Source organism: Mustelus asterias, chromosome 30 (assembly GCF_964213995.1).
Source record: "Mustelus asterias chromosome 30, sMusAst1.hap1.1, whole genome shotgun sequence".
NCBI lineage: Eukaryota > Metazoa > Chordata > Chondrichthyes > Carcharhiniformes > Triakidae > Mustelus > Mustelus asterias.
In genome coordinates this window covers 10,830,027-10,852,328 of record NC_135830.1, presented here as the reverse complement: position 1 = coordinate 10,852,328, position 22,302 = coordinate 10,830,027, and the positions used below count along the sequence as shown (strand labels likewise).

Genomic DNA, 22,302 nt, shown 5'->3' with positions numbered 1-22,302 from the left:
AGGCGGCACTGTTTTTAAACTTTGCTGCTTTTCTGGGTGAAATCCAGCTCTCCATTTCTCCGGCAGCGTCAACGCTCAAACTGACACCAGATGACAGTACAGCCGGTAAAACTTGAGAGCTATTTTTACTGACGCCCACGGACCCATTGCCAACCCGCAACTGTTTGCTTTTGAAGGATCATGGTAAGGAAACAGTACAAGCTCCGTCCCTGGGTGGTCTGGACCCACCAACCTTTCGGTTAACAGCCGAACGCGCTGACCAATTGCACCACAGAGACTGATGCAGCAGCTGTTAACGATATTCTAATCCAGGGTGTCAATGATCACAATTCTATTTCTGCGAAACCTGTTCCAGAACTACAGCATCACCGCACCATTTACAAGTCTACACAAGTCTCTTTGTGCATTTCGAATCCGTAATATTGCTGTGGTGTAGCGGTTATACCCTTTCTCCTATGAACGTGCAGCTAAAATGAATCCATGTCTCTTGTCAGAGGGAGGAATTCAACGGGAGGGAAGGGAACTGACCACCAGAAGCCCAAGGATCCAATACTTTCGATACAATCATCAATAACACCATTCACAACTGCATCTCCTTCCAATATTATGATCCGTTTCCCTCAGGATTTGTTCCACAATTTAATATTTTCTTTGTTCTCTCCTCATTTTGAAATGACAGGCGCTTCAATGTACAACACAAACACAACCTGACGGACGAACAGTGGGAGACAGGTCTCTGGGTAACACAAATCCCAGGGTGCCCATTTTCAGATTCACAACAGTCAGATTTTCAGTCAAATGAAGGAATTTATCACTGAAAAGTTTTGGAAAGTTGCTGTAAATGTTGTTTGTGACTCGCTCGGGTATTATGTAAATGCTACTCGAATGCTCAGTGAGTGGGCGATAATCTATCTGCGATTTGATGAGTCTCTGATCGGTATATTGTGACGTTTTACCTGGGTTGGAGTATTCTGTGTCCCTGGCATGGGCAGTAACTCCCTGATTGAAGCTGCAGTTGCAACTTACCACTTTCTGCTGTCTGTGGGCGATTGGAGAGTGCGGGGTAAGATCCTGCTGCCTGTCCCTGTCTTACTCATTGTGGAAGAGAGAATCTTTGATGGGTTTGTTCCCCTCTCTGAAATGTGGCGTCAAATGACTGTTATTAATGGAGGTGACGCTGTGGTAGCCTTTAATATTCTGACACAAATGCGTAGGGGCAGTGGCGCAATCGGTTAGCGCATGGTGTTTATACAGCAGTGCGTCCTGCGGGCTATGCCCAGGTTGTAAATTCGAGCCTCACCTGACGCGCAGATGCTTTAGGTCGGGCGAGTTATCGCTCGACCAGCTAATATTATGGGGACCAGCCAGGACAGCTGGTGGGATTTGAATACAATACGAAAAATCTGGAATTGAGAACCATTGATGACCATGAAAGCATTTTCGATTGTTGAAGGAACCCATATGAGTCACCAATGTATTTTTGGAAGGAAATCTGCCTTTCTGACCTGGCCTGGCCTGCATGTGACTCCAGAGCCACAGCAATATGGTTGCATCTCAACTCGGGTTGGGCAGTGAATGATGGCCAGCGACGGCAATGTTTCAGGAATGAACAAATGAAAAAGCCCGAATGTGCAAGTTTGAGAGAAACTTTCTGAACTGTCAGAGGTGGAAACGGTAACCAGTTCGAGATATTCTGTCGGGTTTGAGTGTGTACAGAAATGTGCAGGGGAAGGGAAAATGCAACTCTGTGTAAGATACTGTATTCAGCAATTTCCTCTCACTCAGGTTAAAAATAAGTATAAATGTTTCCACCCGTTTTGGAACTGGGAACCTTTCATGTTTCAGATGAATGTGATAATCACTACACTACAAAAACGATGCTCGACAACTGACTGGAATTCGAACCGCGCTGTCTGACTGTACTTCAGAGTCATGTATTCTCTGTTTCTGAAGTGTGGTGTTTAATAAATTCACCTAACACGCTAATGGTTCCCTGTGTGAAATAGGACAACAACAGTGTTCAAATTTCCTCATCTCTCAGTGTGAGGAAAAGTTACCTAATTTCCGTTTGTTATTAAATATTGACAGAAAACATTATCTCTCAGCCTAACTGCAGTTGCATTTCCAAGTGTTAAATAATATTCTGCAAAATGCTCAGTTAAAGTAAAGTTTATTTATTAGCTACAAGTAAGGCTTACACTGCAATGAAGACACTGTGAAATTCCTTAGTCGCGAGACTCCGGCGCCTGTTGGGGTCAATGCACATAACCAGCACGTCTTTCAGGCTGTGAGAAGAAACCCACGCAGACACGGGGCGAACGTGCAAGCGCCACACAGACAGTAACTAAAGCTGGGAATTGAACCTGGGTCTTTAGCGCTGTGAGATAGCAGTGCTGACCACTGTACCACCGTGCCGCCCGAGACATGGCAAAAGAGAAAAAAGGCGCAAATGTCATTTTATGATTCTAATGTGAGATGAATTTCTCTGCCGCATCAAAAAAGGGTATTGAGCCGAATTGTACTTCCACAAATCAGGTTGTGAAGTTAAATCAGACTGCACGGTTTGACCTTCTAGACCAGCCGCTTTTGTCCTCAGCGGATTTTCTGTATTGAAGGTGTTATCACATTCTATTCATATTTGCGCAGGTCCCAGGCAATAAACGGGGCAGAAACGTTATCAAAACTCACTGCTCTGAAGTTTCCGAATTCCAGTTTATGGTTAAATGTGAACTGAAAAGGGGATCAATCAAAATATTGACAAACATTGGTCTTCACCATTTCTTAGAAAACTTATGCAGCTAAATCGCCAGTGCTTTTTGCCGGCAGGGGTGTTTGGAGAGTGGGGGAGACTGAAATATTGCAGCTTTTCCCTGTCTCATTAACTGTGTAACTGAGTAAGAGAGAATAATTTATGGGTTGGTGAGAATGGAATAATTGAACGGATTTCTAATGGGTTAGCTGCAGATACAAGTTAAGTCCAATAGTCAGAGACCCCCCATTGCAGACACATCCATGTCATCGGGAACCGGCTCTCCAACAACCGGCGCCGTCTCCATTCAAGCCTTTCGGTGTCTTGTCTGAAACCAAATATTCTGACTGTTCCGAAATTGATATTCGGTTTGAATTGCTGATGTGCAGTAACGAGAATCCTTTCAATCTCTCTGATCAGTTAATTTTACTGAAAACATCAGAGTCAACGTTCCAGCCTCTTAAAGAATGGAAGGTTGCCTTGATTGTCTCTGCTCAGTCAGTCAACCCTTCAATCTCCTCTGATTCCAGTTCCCAAACAGTTTCTAAAGATTCGCAAAGCTGGGGCAATGTTTTCTGGTTTGCTTCGTGCTCCATTTTCCCCATCTGCCAACTAACAATATTTTCCAAAATCTCCGCTCAATCCTCCGCCTTTCCAGGGATGAGGAAATTCAGTTTTGTGGTGAGGTTATAGAGACCGGGCTTGTACTCTTGAGAGCAAAGTTAGTTAAGCAGAGATTTCACGGAGCTGCGGGGAGAATTGGATGATTTGGAGAACTCCTCCAAGGAAACATAGATACGCCGGATGACCAATTTGCCTTTCAAAGATTCTATGGTTCTCCTTGCTTCATGTCGCAGTCGCTTTATTTATTGTTAGACACCCTGAAAAGTGAGTAGGCGCAGGATGATAAGAGACTTCTGTAGTTTCAACTGGTTCTATTTCCGCCCAACAGTTCCGAGTGCCGCTGAGAGTCACCGCACGCTTCACTCAATATTGAATCTGCGGTACCCCGCCCACAGCTTCCGTTTGCTGCTCTCACTCTGACCCGATTGTGTGATTGGACAGATTGCTGAAGTTGCGCCATTCCTCTCATTGAGGTTGGATGAGCAGTGCAATGGGACGGGGATCTGTGTTTCTGTCTCTGACGGAGGATTCCTCTCACTGCTGAGTTACAGACTGAGGAGGATCATGGAAAACTGTCTCGCTCAGATCCTCATCATTATTTCAGTCCTCAGAAAGTTTTTTTCCTTCCCAGTAAAACTACATGCTCCTCCTGACTGCTGCAACCCAGATGTTATTGTTGCTAAAACAACAGTGATGGTGGAGATGATAATTGTATCGCTCAATATGAGGCTGACTCTGATTCTCATTATTGTTGTTATTTCTGTTAGAATGGAGCCACCAAGACAAAGTGGAACAACTGGGTCCTGAAATATCTGTTAAAGAGGAAAGTAACGTGACACTAACCTGCACCTTGGAAACTAGCCATTCTAATCCTTATGTGTACTGTTATAGTCAGTGGAGGGGGCGTGGGGGGGGGGGGGGGCGGGGGTGATGGTATAGGGACACAATGAAGTCCTTTTATTTACGACGCGAAACAGATAGTATTTTTATTTAGTTTAATGTTTCTTTGCGTTCATACAGGGCATTGTGTATTTTTGAGCACGCACCGCTATTAGACATGTTTCAGATGGTGATTAACTATGTTAGTCTGCACCTATTAAACCAACTAAATTCTGTTGTAAACTGCAGCAGATGCTAATATGTGCACGGTGTCAAAATAGGAACGTTTCTTTCCTGACATTGCGTCATAAAATTCAGCATTTCTGATTTTGGGGAAAGCATTTGAGGCCGAGGTCATTGCACTCAACAGCAAATTTCAAAGCTATCTATGTAGAAAACAACTCGCATTCAATTTCACAGGAGTCCTAAAATCTACAGGTTGCATCACAGTAACAATAATACAAATCAGGAAAGATTTGGCAGAAACATATTTTGAACATATAATGAATACGTTGAATCTCCAGAAAGAAAGCCATTTACCACTCAGCACCAACAGAGGGAGCTCATGCATCACGCATTCATGACCACTGCAGCGATTCAATCAAGAAGTCGCATGGCACTGGGGAATGGGTACTTTCATTATTCTCATCATAAGTCACCAATTCAGAAATCTGCAAACATCCTTATAATTTGCCTTACTTGTTAGGAGACCACTATGTTTGTTTTGGACTCTGTTACATTGATCAAATTGCATTGTAAATGATGACCACTCTCTGCATAACCAACTGTGCCCTGACCTGTGCCCCAAATTTAAACTTATTTAAATGAACCAGTGGCCTGATGCTCTACAATCGCAGTTCAATCTAGTAGATGTTTCAGGATAAACCTTTCCCATATCAGATTGTACTTTATATTGTTGACTTCATATATTCCTTGAATCCCTGTGCCCTCTAGTTTTAGACTCCCCTACCTTTGGGAAAAAATATTGACTATCTCGATGAACCATGCCCCTCATTATTTTATAGACCTCTATAAGATCACCCCTCAGCCTTCTACGTTCCAGAGAAAAATGTCCCAGTCTATCCAGCCTCTCCTTATAGCTCAAACCATCAAGTCTCGGTAGCATCCTAGTAAATCTTTCCTGCACTCTTTCTAGTTTAATAATATCCTTTCTATAATAGGGTGAACAGAACTGTACACAGTATTCCAAGTGTAGCCTTACCAATGTCTTGTACAACTTCAACAAGACGTTCCAACCCCTGTATTCAATGTTCTGAGCAATGAAACCACGCACGCTGAATGTCTTCTTCACCACTCTGTCCACCTGTGGCTCCACTTTCAAGGAGCTATGAACCTGTACCTCTAGATCCCTTTGCTCTGTAACTCTTCTCAATGACCTACCATTAACTGAGTAAGTCCTGCCCTGGTTCAATCTACCAAAATGCATAACCTCGCATTTATCTAAAGTAAACTCCATCTGCCATTCGTGAGCCCACTGGCCCAATTTATCAAGATCCCGTTGCAATCCGAGATAACCTTCTTCACTGTCCACTGTGCCACCAATCTTCGTGTCATCTGCAAACTTCCTAAACATGCCTCCTTTTTTCTCACCTAAATCATTAATATAAATGACAAATAACAGTGGACCCAGCACTGATCCCTGAGGCTCACCGCTGGTCACAGGCCTCCAGTTTAAAAAACAACCCTCTACAACCACCCTGTGGCTTCTGTCATCAAGCTAATTTGTGTCAATTTAGCTACCTCCTACACAGCTACATTAGCTACATAGAAGCGACTTTTAAAAACATATGCTTTATTTTCATAACTATCAGTATCTTTCCGCACTATAAACACGGGCTGCGTGTCTGGATGTTGTCGGTACCAGTACAGCCTATAGTCGCTCTCTGCTCCTTGAAAGTGGAGTCACAGGTGGACAGAGTGGTGAAGAAGACATTCAGCGTGCTTGGTTTCATTGCTACATGTTAAAATCACGATCTCGCCTTCTCTCTTAACATCTGATGAGAGCGGCTGGGTGACAGAATCTCCATGTCTCAGATATGGAAATAACAAAACAGGAAATGGTCAGAAGGGCGTATGATTAATTTGTGGTCTGGAACCAAGCTTGGGAAACGTGTGAAACGGTGCCTTTTGCACATAATTACCTGTCAGGAATGATCCCCACAGCAGCTACATTGCCGCTGTCCGCTCTGTGAAAGGGGACCTGTGTGTTTGATTCTATCCGGTCTAATCCCCGCCTTCAATAATCAGCTTCCTTTCTCCGGATGTTCTCAGCTCCCTCCCTTCTGTCTCCAGTGGTGCTGTGTGACACCCAGGTGGTGAGATAACAGACAGTAACCAGACGCACCGTGAGCTGGATTAATATAATCATCCTTACAGAGAGAACTTCCACATTTAGCGATTGACTTGGGGAAGAATGTAGAAAAATGGGGTACAGGAACATGGGAACAGCAGTAGGCCATGCTGTCGTTCGATTCGGCTTCGTCATTCAGTTAGATCAGGGCTGATCAGCCTGAACGCCACTTTCCCGCGCTATCTGCATAGCGCTTAATGCCATTAGGCTCCCAAAAGCTGTTGATTTTTTTGAACTTGCTCAATAATTGACATTCCACAAAAAACGCTTATTTTCTTACTGTGACCCGGAAACTAATGGAGGCTAAATAGTTCTGTCCTTGTTTTTTTTTCTCAATACGTCCATTAGCCTTATTATCAGGACAGTTTTAACAGTGATTCCAGTGATTTTTTTCTGTGTGTGGGACATGGATGCCACTCGTTGTCCATCAGTAATTGAGAGTCAACCACATTGTTTTGGCTTTCAACTCACATGTCGGCCAGACCAGGTAAGGACGGCAGATTTCATCCCCCAAAGTACATTAATGAACAAAATGGGTTTTTCCGACATTCGACAATGGCTTCATGGTCGTCAGTAGATTCTTAGTTGTCGATATTGTTTTCATTGAATCGGGTCCGCACAACATTCACTGAGTTTCTGGATTAATAGTCTCAGGATAATACCCCCTCGGCCATCGCCTCTCCTGTTGTGAATATGAGCAATACCGAAAATGTATAGAAGCACCACAGAGTGAATCATGCTCTATTTATAGCCCAATATTATTACCATTCTCTGCTCCGTTCATCTTGTCACTCTGGGGCAATGTTTTCTTTCATACCAGGCTCCCTCTGGTTTCTGTCACCGCGTCTCTCAGTCCACAGTAATACACCGCGCTTTCCGACAGCCGCAGATCACACATGCTGAAATTCCCCTCGCTTTTCGGCTTCTCGATATATGCAGAAAATAGTGTTCCCACACCCTTTGCGCTGGAAGTAGCTCCATAATAAGAGATATAGATCAAGAAGATGGGGGCTTTCTCCGTTCCTTTTGCTGGGAGCCTTCTCCCGGTCCTGGCGATACAATTGAATGTAATATGCACCAGCTGCTGTGCAGTTAACCTATTGGTCACCGGGGCATGGAGAATAAAAATTGGCGAGTCACACTGCAGCTTTATAGCACGTTAGTTAGGCCGCACTTGGAATATAATTTTCAATGTTGGTCGACATACTACGAGAAGGATGTTGAGGCTTTGGAGAGGGTACAGAAAAGATTTACCAGGATGTTGCCTGGCATGGAGAGCATTAGAATCATAGAAACTCTACAGTGCAGAATGAAGCCATTCGGCCCATCGAGTCTGCACTGACGACAATCCCACCCAGACCCTAGCCCAACTCCCTACATATTTACCCGCTAATCCCTCAAACCTACGCATCTCAGTACTCTCAGCGGCAATTTTTAGCATGAACAATCAACCTTACCCGCACATCTTTGGACTATGGGAGGAAATCCGAGCGCCCGGAGGAAACCCACGCAGACACGAGAAGAATGTGCAAACTCCACACAGACAGTGAACAAAGCCGGGAATCGAACCCAGGTCCCTGGAGCTGTGAAGCAGCAGTGCGAACCACTGTGCCACCGTGCCGCCCATTCGCTATGAGGAGAGGTTGGAGAAACTTGGTTTGTTCTCACTGGAACGACGGAGGTTGAGGGACGACCTGATACAAGTCTTCAAGCTTCTGAGGGGCATGGCTAGAATGGATAGTCAGAAGGTTTTTCCCAGGGTGGAAGAGTCAATTACTAGGGGGCACAGGGTTAAGGTGCGAGGGGCAAGGTTTAAAGGAGATGTATGAGGCAAGTGTTTTATATATATCTTAAAATTTCAATACCTTAAAATTTGCCCCTGCCCCTCTAAACTTGCCTAATCTAGTCCACCTCGATTAAATCGCTCCTCAATCTCCTTCACTCCAATGGACAACAATCCCAGCATCACAAACCAGGAACTTCTGGCTAATTTGAACTTTTCAAAACTAAACTTACTCCAATGAAATTCCTCCATCTGATTTAACTGAAATTTGTCAACTTTTCAAAAACATTTCTGTGTATTTTGCTTCTTAAAATTAAACATGTTTAATCAGAGTTCATCAACTTTTTAGAAAATGTTTTCACCATTTTGAAAAATGTAATGTTTCCTCGTATTTTTCGAGAAATTTCCAACTTTTTAAAAGGTAACTTAAACTTGCTAACATATTTTCCCCAAATACTTTAACGAGAATTCGTCATTTAAAGAAACTATTTTTTTTTAAAAACTTAATTGAAACTTATCAGTAAATTTTTTCTTAAAATAGTGAACATTTTTTTGAAAAAATAATTAGCTAAGATAAATTTCTTCATCGAAGCTGACTGCATTTGGTCAACATTTCCCTGAATTGGTCCAAAATTTGTGTAAACACGTTTTTCATCCACACGAATATGGGGTTTGTGAACTATTGCTAAATTATCACACCAAGCCAGCCAGGAGTCGAACCTAGAATCTCCTGATCCTTGGTCAGACACGTTATCCATTGCGCCACTGGCCCACGCCAAAACAGCATGCAGCAATGTTTACATATCGGTCCGAGGCTTCAAAATCGGCAGAAACATGGTCAAAACGTATTCGTTTTAGTGAAGAAATGTTGCATAATTAAAATTTTCTCTACTCACTTACAGTAATTCTACTTTGCCTTGAATTGAGTTTACCTTCTGTGCTGGAATTCGAACCCTGGTTCCCCAAAGCTTCAGCCTGCTTCTCTGCGTTTTCAATCCAACTGCCTGTCATGTTATCCATCTGCCATTTTTCGGCCCAGCTCTGCATCCTATCAATGTCTCCTTGCAACCTACAACAGCCCTCCACCTCATCCACTACTCCACCAATCTTGGTGTCATCAGCAAACTTACTGACCCATCATTCAGCGCCCTCCTCCAAGTCATTGATAAAAATCACAAATAGCAGAGGACCCAGCACCGATCCCTGTGGTACACCGCTGGTAACTAGTCTCCAGTCTGAACATGGACCTTTTCCAGTAACTTGCCGACCACCGAAGTAAGACTAGCCGGCCTATCATTGCCAGGGTCAATTATATTTCCTTTTTTGAACAGAGGAACAACATTTGCCACTCTCCAGTCCTCTGGCACCATCCCCGTGGACAGTGAGGACCCAAAGATCAAAGCCAAAGGCTCTGCAATCTCATCCCTTGCCTCCCAAAGAATCCTAGGATATATCCCATCTGGCCCAGGGGACTTATCGACCTTCAGGTTTTTCAAAATTGCTAATACATCTTCCCTCAGAACATCTACCTTCTCCAACCTATCAGCCTGCATCACACTCTCATCCTCAAAAACATGGCCCCTCTCCTTGGTGAACACTGAAGAAAAATATTCATTCATCACATCTCCTATCTCTTCTGACTCCATGCACAATTTCCCACTGCTATCCTTGACCGGCCCAAACCTCACCCTGGTCATTCTTTTATTTCTCACATAAGAGTAAAAAACCTTGTGGTTTCCCATGATCCGACCCGCCAAGGACTTGTCATGCACCCTTCTAGCTCTCCTAAGCCCTTTTTTTTTAGCTCATCCCTTGCTACCTTGTAACCCTCAAGCGACCCTACTGAGCCTTGTTTTCTCATCGTAACATACCCTTCCTTTTTCCTCTTGACAAGATATTCAAACTCTTTTGTGAACCATGGTTCCATCACTCGGCCATTTCCTCCCTGCCTGACAGCGACATACCTATCAAGGACACGCAGCATTTGGTCCTTGAACAAGCTCCACTTTTCATTTGTGCCTTTCCCTGACAGTTTCTGTTTCCATCTTATGCTCCCTATTTCTTGCCTAATCGCATCATAATTACCCCTCCCCCAATTATATAACTTGCCCTGCCGTATGGCCCTATCCCTCTCCATTGCAATAATGAAATACAGCAATTTGTGGTCACTATCTCCAAAGTGCTCTCCCACAAACAAATCCAACACTTGGCCCGGTTCATTTCCCAGTACCAAGTCCAATGTGGCCCCACCTCTTGTCGGCCTATCGACATATTGTGTCAGGAAACCCTCTTGCACACACTGCACAAAAACTGCCCCATCCGAACTTTTCGACCGATAAAGGTTCCAATCAATATTTGGAAAGTTAAAGTCACCCATGACAATTACCCTGTGACCTCCACACCTATCCATAATCTGCTTTGCAATTTCTTCCCCCACATCTCTATTACTTTTTGGGGGCCTATAGTAAACTCCTAACAACGTGACAGCTCCTTTCCTATTCTTAACTGCAGCCCATATTACATCAGTAGGCAGATCCCACTCGAACTGCCTTTCTGCAGCCGTTAAACTCCCCTTGATTAACAATGCTACTCCTCCATCTATTTTCCCACCTTCCCTACTGTTACTGAAACATCTAAACCCCGGAACGTCCAACAATCATTCCTGTCCCTGTTCTAAACATGCCTCCGTAATGGCCACAACCTCGGAGTCCCAAGTACCAATCCACGCTCCAAGTTCACCTACCTTATTCCGGATGCCCCTTGAATTGAAGTAGACTCACTTCAACCCACCTCCCTGTCTGCCGGTACACTCATGCGACCATGATACCCTCCTCAGTGCCTCATAACACTCAACACTGGCTTCTGGACGACAGCTCGTTTTCCCATCCCCCAGACAAATTAGTTTAAACCCCCCCGAAGACCCGCAGCAAATTGCCATGCCAGGATATTGGTGCCCCTCTGGTTCAGGTGAAAACCGTCTTTTTGTGCAGGTCCCACATTCCCCAGAATGTGCTCCAATTATCCATGTCACTGAAACCCTCCGTCCAACACCATCCTTGCAGCCAATCAGTGAGATAACTGAGTCATAGATTACTCAGTTAGTGGTAGGGAGTTGGGGAGAGTACAGAACAAAGAGATCGAGGGGTACATGTTCGTAGCTCCTTGAAAGTGGAGTCACAGGTGGACAAGGTGGTGAAGAAGGCATTCCACATGCTTGGTTTCATCGGTCAGAACATTGAATACAGGAGTTGGGACGTCTTGTTGAAGTTGTACAAGACATTGGTAAGGCCACACTTGGAATACTGTGTGCAATTCTGGTCACCCTATTATAGAAAGGATATTATTAAACTAGAAAGAGTGTAGAAAAGATTTACTAGGATGCGACTGGGACTTGATGTTTTGAGATTTAAGGAGAGCATGGATAGACCGGGACTTTTTTCTCTGGAGCGTAGGAGGCTGAGGGGTGTCTTTACACAGGTTTATAAAATAATGAGGGGCACAGATCAGCTCGATCGTCAATATTTTTCCCAAAGGTCGGGGAGTCTAAAACTAGAGGGCATAGGTTTAAGGTGAGATGGCAGAGATATAAAAGTGTACAGAGGGACAATTCTTTCACAGAGGGTGGTGCGTGTCTGGAACAAGCTGCCAGAAGTGGTAGTAGAGGCGGGTCCAATTTTGTCTTTTAAAAAGCATTTAGAAAGTTACATGGGTAAGATGGGTATCGAGGGATAAGGGCCAAATTGACAATTTGGCCCGAAGGGCCTGTTTCCATGCTGTAAAACTCTGTGACTCTATGAATGAATACGAAAATAATTCCAATCAATACTATCATTCGGACACCAGCAACTAGGAGAGTGATGCATTTTCAATTATTTCTCTTGTTAATAATAACAGCTCAAAAGGATAATTAATAAATGCACCGTAAATAAGCGCATTCAACGAGGAACTTTCACTTTCTCAGGAGGCCAAGGAAATTTGGATGTCCGCGACGACGCTCAACAACTTTTACGGATGAACCATATAAAGCATTCTTTCTGGTTGGATCACAGCTTGGGATGTCTCCCGCTCTGCCCAAGACTGCAAGGAACTACAAAATGTCTTGAACGAAGCCCAGTCCATTACGCAAACCAGCCTCTCACCCATTGACACTGTCTACACAAACTTCTGTCTCAGAAAAGCAGCCAGCATAATCAAGCACCCCCACGCACCCCGAATGTACTCTCTTCCACCTTTTTCCATCGGGAAAAAGATACATAAGTCTGAGGTCGCGTACCAACCGGCTCAAGAATAGCTTCTTCCCTGTTGCCATCAGACTTTTGAATGGACCTAAATTGCACTAAGTTGATCTTTCTATACACCCGAGATATGAAAGTAACACTACATTCTGCACTCTCGCCTTTCTTTCTCTATGAACGGTATGCATTGTCTTGAGAGCACGTAAGTAACAGTGCTTTTCACTGTATGCTAATACATGTGACAATGATAAATCAAATCAAATCAAATCACCCAGCCTGAATCAGGAAAGTCGGCCCAATCAAGAATGTAAGTGCTGTCAGATACTTTACCAAGTGGCAATGCTGTTTACCACACCGAGACGTTATGGCCATAAAAACCATCGCCACAAATCAAAGGGATTTTTATTTCAGTATCCAGAGTGCACATTGAATTTTAATCTATCAGATTGTTATTTTTAGTGAAGGAAATAGAATGAATAATATGAATAAATAACTTCCCTTGAGAATAATCACCGTTTTCTGTGATGGGGAATAAATTGTGTCAACAGGGCTTCAGGGATACAATTTTAAATTCTCGGTTTTTAAAACAACTGCTGCATATAAACCTGGCTTTGTGAATTATTTGTGTGGAGCCTTTACAAACACAATTCCATTTCTCATTCATATTGCTTCTTTAGATTCATAGAATTTCTACAGTGCATGAGGAGGCCATTCGGCCCATCGAGCCTGTGCTGACAGCTATCCCACCCAGGTCCCATTCATGTCACCCCACATATTTACCCTGTTAATCCCCGACACTCAGGGGCAATTTAGCATGGTCAATCCCCCCTAACCTGCCCATCTTTGTACACTAAGGGGGAATTTAGCATGACCAATCCACCTAGCCTGCACATCCTTGAACACTAAGGGGCAATTTACCATGGCCAATCCACCGAACCCGCACATCGTTGGGCACTGTAGGGGCAATTTAGCATGGCCAATCCACCTAACCTGCACATTTGGGGCAGGACGGTAGCACAATGGTTAGCCATGCTGCCTCATAATGCCAGTGACCCGGGTTCAATTCCATCCTCAGGTCACTGTCTGTGTGGAGTTTGCTCATTCTCCCCGTGTCTGCGTGGGTTTACTCCGGTTGTTCTGGTTTCCTCTTAAACTATGTTTATCACATGTTCAGACAGCATAAATCTGCAACTGCACACTGCACCTTCCAGGGTACAGCTGCCAATCCTTCCCGGCTCGGAATATGCGCCCTCGCACTCGCGTGGTTATCGTCCCACCTGAACATTCCATTGGGTCAGGTCAGACCACATGGTCCATAGGAAATTTTCCCTAAAAGGAGCCATACTACTGCAGTTGCCAAATCTCACACATCCTGACTTGGAAATATATCGGCTGTTCCTTCACTGTCACTGGCTCCAAATCCTGGAATGCCCTCCCTAACAGCGCTGTGGTTGTACCCACTGGACAAACTGTAGTGGTTCAAAAAGGGAGCTCACCACCACCTTCTTAAGGTCAGTTATGTATGCACAATGGATGCGGGAACTAGCCATCGATACCCACATCCCATAAAATGAATTTCGAAAGAAATGGGAAGATTGAAAGTTTATGGCCAGTGTCTCCACTATTTCCACTTGTCCTGCTCTCAGTGAACCTCCACCATTATCCAGGCTGGGTAAATGTTCTATTCCATTGTGATATGAAAAGTGTTGCATTGAACGGGCTTAAGTGAAGCTGTTTGTTTAGTGACTGTAATTGATTTGATTCTCCATGGATCTAATTATTGTGCCTGAAGGGTTTTCCCTCTTCTATTAATAAGGGATTCTGTTCAATGTGCTGTTCCACTGAATGAGCGGGAGCGACAACTTCGACACTAACAGTGATCAGGGCTGTGGAGAGAAGGGAGATAGAGGAGAGATCAGAATCTGGGAACAATGGTTTGGAATCTTCCAACAATGGATCAGAATCTGGGAACAATAGACCGGGATGTTCCAATAATGGATCAGAATCTGGGAACAATGGATTGGAATGTTCCAACAATGGATCTGAATCTGGGAACAATGAATTGGAATGTTACAACACTGGACAGGAGTTTTGCTCACGGTCTGTTCTTACATTCTCAAGATTGGTTTGGTTTGTTGCTATTAAACTTTCGCATCCGTTATGTGCTCTGGATTATTCAAGGTGTTTACTATCCAATCCTGGCTATTGCTGGTGTCCCTGGTAAGTCTCTGTTTCTACTTATTCTATTTGTCATCTACGTTTCATTGTAGTACTCTCCTTCGCATTTCAGTTTTGGAAACACGGAGTCCATTGACTTCAGTTCCACACTTAATCTCTGCTCCTTGCCCATTTATTCGATTCCTATACCTGAAGCTGGTCCACACTGATTGCGCCCTCCATTAACCCTTCGACCTTGAGCTGATTTCTCACCCCATGTCCCATGCAGCCATTGGTTAGGTTTGGTTAGGCCACATTTCGGGTACTGTGTGCAGTGTTGTTCATCACACTACCTGGAGGAGGAGGAAGCTTTGGAGGCAGTGCAAAGAGAGTTCACCAGGATGCCACCATTAACCAGAAACTCAACTGGACTCACCACATAAACACAAAGGCAACAAGAGCAGGTCAGGGGCGAGGACGACTGCGGCGAGTAAGTCACCTCCTGACTCCCCAAAGCCTGTCCACCATCTACAAGGTACAAGTCAGGAGTGTGATGGAATACTCCCCACTTTCCTGGATGCGTGCAGCTCCAACAAAATTCAAGAAACTTGACACCATCCAGGACAAAGCAGTGTGCTTGATTGGCACCACATCGAAAAACTTTCACTCCCTCCATCACCGATGCTCAGTAGTAGCCGTGTGTACTATCTACCAGATGCACTGCCGCAATTCCAAGATCCTTAAACAGCACCTTCCAAACCCAAGACCACTTCCGCCGAGAAGGACAAGGGCAGCAGATACATGGGGACACCACACTTGCAACCTCCCCTCCAAATCACTCAACGTCCTGGTTTGGAAATACATCGTCGATTCCTTCGCAGTTGCTGTGTTAAATTACTGAAAATCCCTCCAAAATGCGAATTGTGGTCACCCCACAGCACATGCACTGCAGCGATTCAAGAAGCTGGCTCACAACCACCTTCTCAAGGGCAACTGCGAATGGGAATTTAAAATGCTGGCCACCCAGCAACGCCCATGTCCAATGAATGAATTTTAAAATATGTTGCGTGTTCTCGAGGGTGTTGTTTATGAGGAAGGTTGGATAAACCAGAATTGTTTTCACTGGAAAGACAATGGCTGAGGGGAGACCGGATAGATGTCTACAAAATGATGTGAGCAAAAGAAAGGGTGGAGAGTCAGAGGCTTTATTTCCCAGGATGGAAGTGTCAATTATAAGGGGGAACAGTTTCAAGGTGAGAGGGAGAAAGTTTCAGGGAGATGTGCGAGGAAGGTTTTTCACGCAGAGTGTGGTGGGTGCCTGGAACATGCTGCCAGAGGATGTGGTGGAATAGAGAGATGCGGTCAGAGTAAGGGCAGTAGCTTTATTTTTGTTTAATTCGGACATTATTGGAACATAGAAATGTAAAAGATAAGAGATGGAGTTGGCCAATCAGTCCTTTGAACCTGCTCTGCCATTCATTACAATAATGGCTGATCGTCCAACTCAATAGCCTAATTCTGCTTTTTCCCCATAATCTTTGATCCCATTCGCCCCAAGTGCTATATCGACTCACCTCTTGAATACATTCAATGTTTTGGCATCAGCTATTTCCTGCAGCAATGTACCCTACAGACTCACCACTCTTTGGGTGAAGAAATGTCTCCTCATCTCTGTCCTAAATGGTCTACCCGAATCCTCAGACTGTGAGCCCTGGTTCTGGATTTTCCAACCATCAGGAATATCCTCCTTGCATCTACCCTGCCCAGTCCTGTTCGAAATTTAAAAGCCTCTATGAAATCTCGACTCATGAACTATGAAATCTGAACTTCAGTGAAAAGAATCCTCACCAAATCAATCTCTCCTCATACATCAATCCTGCCGTCCCTCGAATCAGCCTGGTAAACCAGGTAAATCATGATTGTCATGGGCTTGGAGGGCCCAAGGGCCTGTTCCTGTGCCATGCACCCCATCATGAATCCTGTCTACTGTCAGCACCACAGTCATCCTTTGCCTCACTCCAGCTGTCACAATTTCCATCTCCAGTTCTCTGCTAAACAGCCTCTGAGTTACAAAGCTGGAGAGTAAAATCTCATCTCAAAATCCGCTGTCCATCTCCCAACTTTCACCAAGTCCCATTTACCATCATCCTTGTGCTCACTGCCCTCTGCACCAGTTGATCTGGTAAAGCTCTTATTTTCACACTCATCTGATCTAATCCCTCCATGACTTTGTCCACCTGATGGTCTCACACTAAATGATTCAGTTTGTTGGCATTTCCACACAGACAACCAAAACCCCCCACAACAGGTATGTCTTCAGTATAACGCCAGGATATTGTAAGGAACCATACACTGCACAGCAGATAACGGGAGGACAATGAGAAGAGGGTGGTTAAAGTAGGACTGAGGGTGTTGTATTTGAATGCACAAAGTTTATGAAATACAGTCAATGAGCTTGTAATGCAGATTGAAATTGGTGGGTATAATGTTGTGGGCGTCACAGAGACGTGGCTGCAAGGGTGGGAACTACATATCCAGCGATACAAATCCTATTGAAAAGAAAGGCAGGTGGGTAGAGGGGGCGGCGTTGCTTTGTTCGTAAGAAAATGAATTAAATTGATAGCAAGGAAGGATATAGGGTCAGACGATACAGGGCGGAGTTTTACGGCCTCACTTGTCCCAAAACCTTAACATCCTGCCCGAGGTCAGCAGACCTTTCCCTCGTCCACATCGAACAGGCAGGATAGTAAAAGTCCGGCCATAGAATCGGTGTGGCTAGTGCTGGGGAACTTGAAAAGTAAAAAGACCCTGATGGGAGTAATGCGCAGGTCTCTGAACATTCGTCAGGACGTGGGGGACAAAATACAACAGGAGACAAAAAAGGTGTGTAAGAAGGGCGAGGTGACTGTGATCATGGGAGATTTCAATATGCAGGTGGGCTGGGATAAACAGGTCGGTAGTGGATCCCAAGGCAATGAATTTGTGGCATTTCTGCGAGATGGATTTTTGGAGCAGCTTTTGGTGGAGTCCACGAGGAAACAGGGAATTCTGGATTTGGTTATGTGAAATGAGGCAGTCTTGATATTGGAGCTCAGGATGAAGGAACCGTAAAGAGACAGTGACCACAGTATGATAGAATTCACCCTGCAGTTTCATAGGGAGAAGCTGGAATCAGATGTAATGGTATGTCAGTGGAGTAAAGGCAACTACGGGGGTATGAGGGAGGAGGGGCCTGTACAGATAACGCATTGGTTGCAGGGGAAGTTCCAGGGGACTGGAGGATAGCCAATGTTGTTCCAATATTTAAGAAGGAAAGCAGGGATAATCCAGGAAACTATAGACCTGGGGGCATTGCATCAAAGGTACAGAAATTATTTGAAAACATTCCAAGGAGCAGGATTTACTCACATTCAGAAAGAAATGGACTTGTTAGTTACAGACAGCATGCTTTTGTAAAGGTGAGGTCTTGACGCATTAACTTGATCGAGTTTTTCGAGGAAGTGACCAAGATGAAAGATGAGGGAAAGGCAGTGGATTTTATATACATTGACTTCAGTAAAGACGTTGACAAGGTACCTCATGGAAGTATGACAGTTGAAATCGCAATGGATCAGATGGGGGCTGGAAAAATTCATTCATAACTGGCTTGGCCATAGAACACAGAGGGTAGCGTGAGAGAGGTGCTTTTCTGAGTGGAAGGCTGTGACTAGCGGTGTTTCACAGGGATCAGTTTCGGAACCTTTGATGTTCATAGTATGTAAAAATGATTTGGAGGAAAATGTAACTGGTCTGCTCAGTAAGTTCAGCGAAAGTCCACAAAAATTGGTGGAGTTGCAGATGGTGAAGAGGATTACCTTTTGATTTGATTTGATTGGATTTAATTTAAAGCAGATTATGGATAGGTGTGGGGGTCACAGGGTAGTTGTCATGGGGGACTTTAACTTTCCAAATATTGATTGGAACCTTTGTAGGTCGAATATTTCGGATGGGGCAGTTTTTGTGCAGTGTTTGCAGGAGGGTTTCCTGACACAATATTTGGATAGGCCGACAAGAGGTGGGGCCACATTGGATTTGGTACTGGGAAATGAACCGGACCAAGGGCGGCACGGTAGCACAGTGGTTAGCACTGCTGCTTCACAGCTCCAGGGTCCCGGGTTCGATTCCCGGCTCGGGTCACTGTCTGTGTGGAGTTTGCACATTCCCCTCGTGTTTGTGTGGGTTTCCTCCGGGTGCTCCGGTTTCCTCCCACAGTCCAAAAATGCGCGGGTTAGGTTGATTGGCCAGGTTAAAATTGCCCCTGAGATGTGTTGGTTAGAGGGATTAGCGGGTAAATATGTGGGGGTAGGGCCTGGGTAGGATTGTGGTCGGTGCAGACTCGATGGGCCGAATGGCCTCCTTCTGCACTGTAGGGTTTCTATGATTTCTATGAAGTGTTAGATTTGGTTGTGGGAGAGCACTTTGGAGATAGTGACCACAACTCGGTGCCTTTTGTTATTGAGATGGAAGGGCCGTACGGCAGGGCAAGGTTTATAACTGGGGAGAGGTAATTATGATGCGGTTCGGCAGGAATTAGATTGGCATAAGATGGGAACAGAAACTGTCAGGAAAAGGCACTAATTAAAAGTGGAACTTTTGCAAGGAACAAAGACTGTGTGTCCTTGATAGGTATGTCCCTGTCAGGCAGGGAGGAAATGGCCCAGTGAGGGAACCATGGTTCACAAAAGAGGTGGAATGTCTTGTCCAACGGAAGAGGGAAGCTTATGTCGGGATGAGGAAACAAGGTTCAGGTGGCTCTATTGAGGGTTACAAGTTAGCAAGGAATGAGCTGAAAAAGGGGCTGCGGAGAGCTAGGAGGGGGCATGAGAAGTCCTTGGCGGGTCGTATCAAGGAAAACCACAAGACGTTTTACTCTTACATGAGGAATAAAAGAATTACCAGGTGAGGTTAGGGCCGGTCAAGGATAGTAGTGGGAATGTGTGCATAGAGTCAGTAGAGAAAGGAGAGGTGACGAATGAATACTTTTCTTCAGTGTTCACCAAGGAGAGGGCCATGTCTTTGAGGAAGAGAAGGTGTTGCAGGCTAATAGGCTGGAGGAAGTAGACGTTCGGAGGGAGGATGTACTAGCAGTTTTGAATAAACTGAAGATCGATAAGTCCCCTGGGCCTGATGAAATATATCCTCGGATTGTTTGGGAGGCAAGGGATGAGATTGCAGAGCCTTTGGCTTTAATCTTTGAGTCCTCACTGTCCACGGGGATGGTGCCAGAGGACTAGAGAGTGGCGAATGTTGTTCCTCTGTTTAAGAAAGGGAATAGAAATGACCCTGGTAATTAGAGGCCCTTTAGTCTTACTTCGGCGGTTGGTAAGTTGATGGAAAAGGTCCTTAGGGATGTGATTTACGACCATTTAGAAAGATGCGGATTAATCCGGGATCATCAGCACGGATTCCTTCACAAATTTGATAGAATGTTTTGAGGAGGTAACTAAGTGTGTTGATGAGGGTAGGGCAGTTGATGTCATATACATGGATTTTAATAAGGCGTTTGATAAGGTCCTCCATTGTCGGCTTATGTTGAAAGTCAGGAGGTGTGGGATAGAGCGAAAGTTGGCCGATTGGATCGGTAACTGGCAATCTGACCGAGGACTGAGGGTGGTGGTGGATGGAAATTTTTTGGACTGGAGGCAGGTTGCTAGAGGAGTGTCACAGAGATCAGTTCTTGGTCCTCTGCTATTTGTGATTTTTATCAATGACTTCGAGGAGGGGGCTGAAGGGTGGATCAGTAAATTTGCTGATGGCACCAGGATTGGTGGAGTAGTGGATGAGGTGGAGGGCTGTTGTAGACTGCAAAGAGACATAGATAGGATGCAAAGCTGGGCTGAAAAATGGCAGATGGAGTTCAACCCCGCTCAATGTGAGGTGTTTCATTTTGGTAAGACAAATTCAAATGTGGATTACAGGGTCAAAGGTCGGGTTCTGAAGACTGTGGAGGAACAAGAGAGATCTTGGGGTCCATATCCACAGATCTCTGAAGGTTACCACTTAAGTGGATGGAGCTGTGAAGAAGGCCTATAGTGTGTCAGCTTTTATTAACAGGGTGTTTTGGAGTTTATGTGCCGTGGGGTTATGCTGCAACTGTCCAGGACCTTGGTGAGACCACATTTGGAATATTGTGTGCAGTTCTCGTCACCTCACTATAAGAAGGATGTGGAAGCGCTGGAAAGAGTGCAGAGGAGATTTACCAGGATGCTGCCTGGATTGGAGGGTAGGTCTTATGAGGAAAGGTTGAGGGAGGTAGGGCTGTTCTCTCTGGAGCGGAGGAGGTTGAGGGGAGACTTAACAGAGGTTTATAAAATGATGAAGGGGAGATTTATAGTGAACGTTCAAAGACTATTTCCTCGGGTGGATGGATCTATTACAAGGGGGCATATCTATAGGGTTCATGGTAAGACCATAAGACCATAAGACATAGGAGCGGAAGTAAGGCCATTCGGCCCATCGAGTCCACTCCACCATTCAATCATGGTTGATTTCAACTCCATTTACCCGCTCTCTCCCCATAGCCCTTAATTCCTCGAGAAATCAAGAATTTATCAATTTCTGTCTTGAAGACGCTCAACGTCTCGGCCTCCACAGCCCTCTGTGGCAATGAATTCCACAGACCCACCACTCTCTGGCTGAAGAAATTTCTCCTCATCTCTGTTCTAAAGTGACTCCCTTTTATTCTAAGGCTGTGCCCCCGCGTCCTAGTCTCCCCTGTTAATGGAAACAACTTCCCTACGTCCATCCTATCTAAGCCGTTCATTATCTTGTAAGTTTCTATCAGATCTCCCCTCAACCTCCTAAACTCCAATGAATATAATCCCACGATCCTCAGACGTTCATCGTATGTCAGGCCTACCATTCCTGGGATCATCCGTGTGAATCTCCGCTGGACCCGCTCCAGTGCCAGTATGTCCTTCCTGAGGTGTGGGGCCCAAAATTGCTCACAGTACTCCAAATGGTGGGAGATATAGGAAGGATATCAGAGGTAGGTTCTTTACGCAGTGAGTGGTTGGGGTGTGGAATGGACTGCCTGCAGTGATAGTGGAGTCAGACACTTTAGGAACATTTAAGCGGTTATTGGATAGGCACATGGAGCACACCAGGATGATAGGGAGTGGGATAGCTTGATCTTGGTTTCAGATAAAGCTCGGCACAACATCGTGGGCCGAAGGGCCTGTTCTGTGCTGTACTGTTCTATGTTCTATGAGTATTGACAAGCAGGGAGATCTGGGCGAACATGTCTACCAATCACTGAAAGTGGTAAGGCAGGTGAATAAGATAGTCAAGAATGCATAGAGCATGTTGACAAATACATGAATAGGATGGGAATAGAGGGATATGGTCCCCGGAAGGGTACGGGGCTGTAGTTCAGTCGGGTAGCATCGTCGGTGCAGGCTTGCAGCGCCTAAGGGGCTGTTCCTGTGCTAGAACTGTCTTTGTTCTTTGTGCTTCATCGGTCGGG

At 44.9% G+C, this 22,302-nt stretch overlaps 1 non-coding gene across 1 annotated transcript; it reads right to left on the bottom strand.

Annotated features, from left to right (window-relative positions):
- Positions 1-204: 204 nt before the first annotated feature.
- Positions 205-278, bottom strand: trnan-guu (transfer RNA asparagine (anticodon GUU)). Its single transcript has one exon. It is a non-coding gene; the product is annotated as a tRNA-Asn (tRNA).
- Positions 279-22,302: the final 22,024 nt, after the last annotated feature.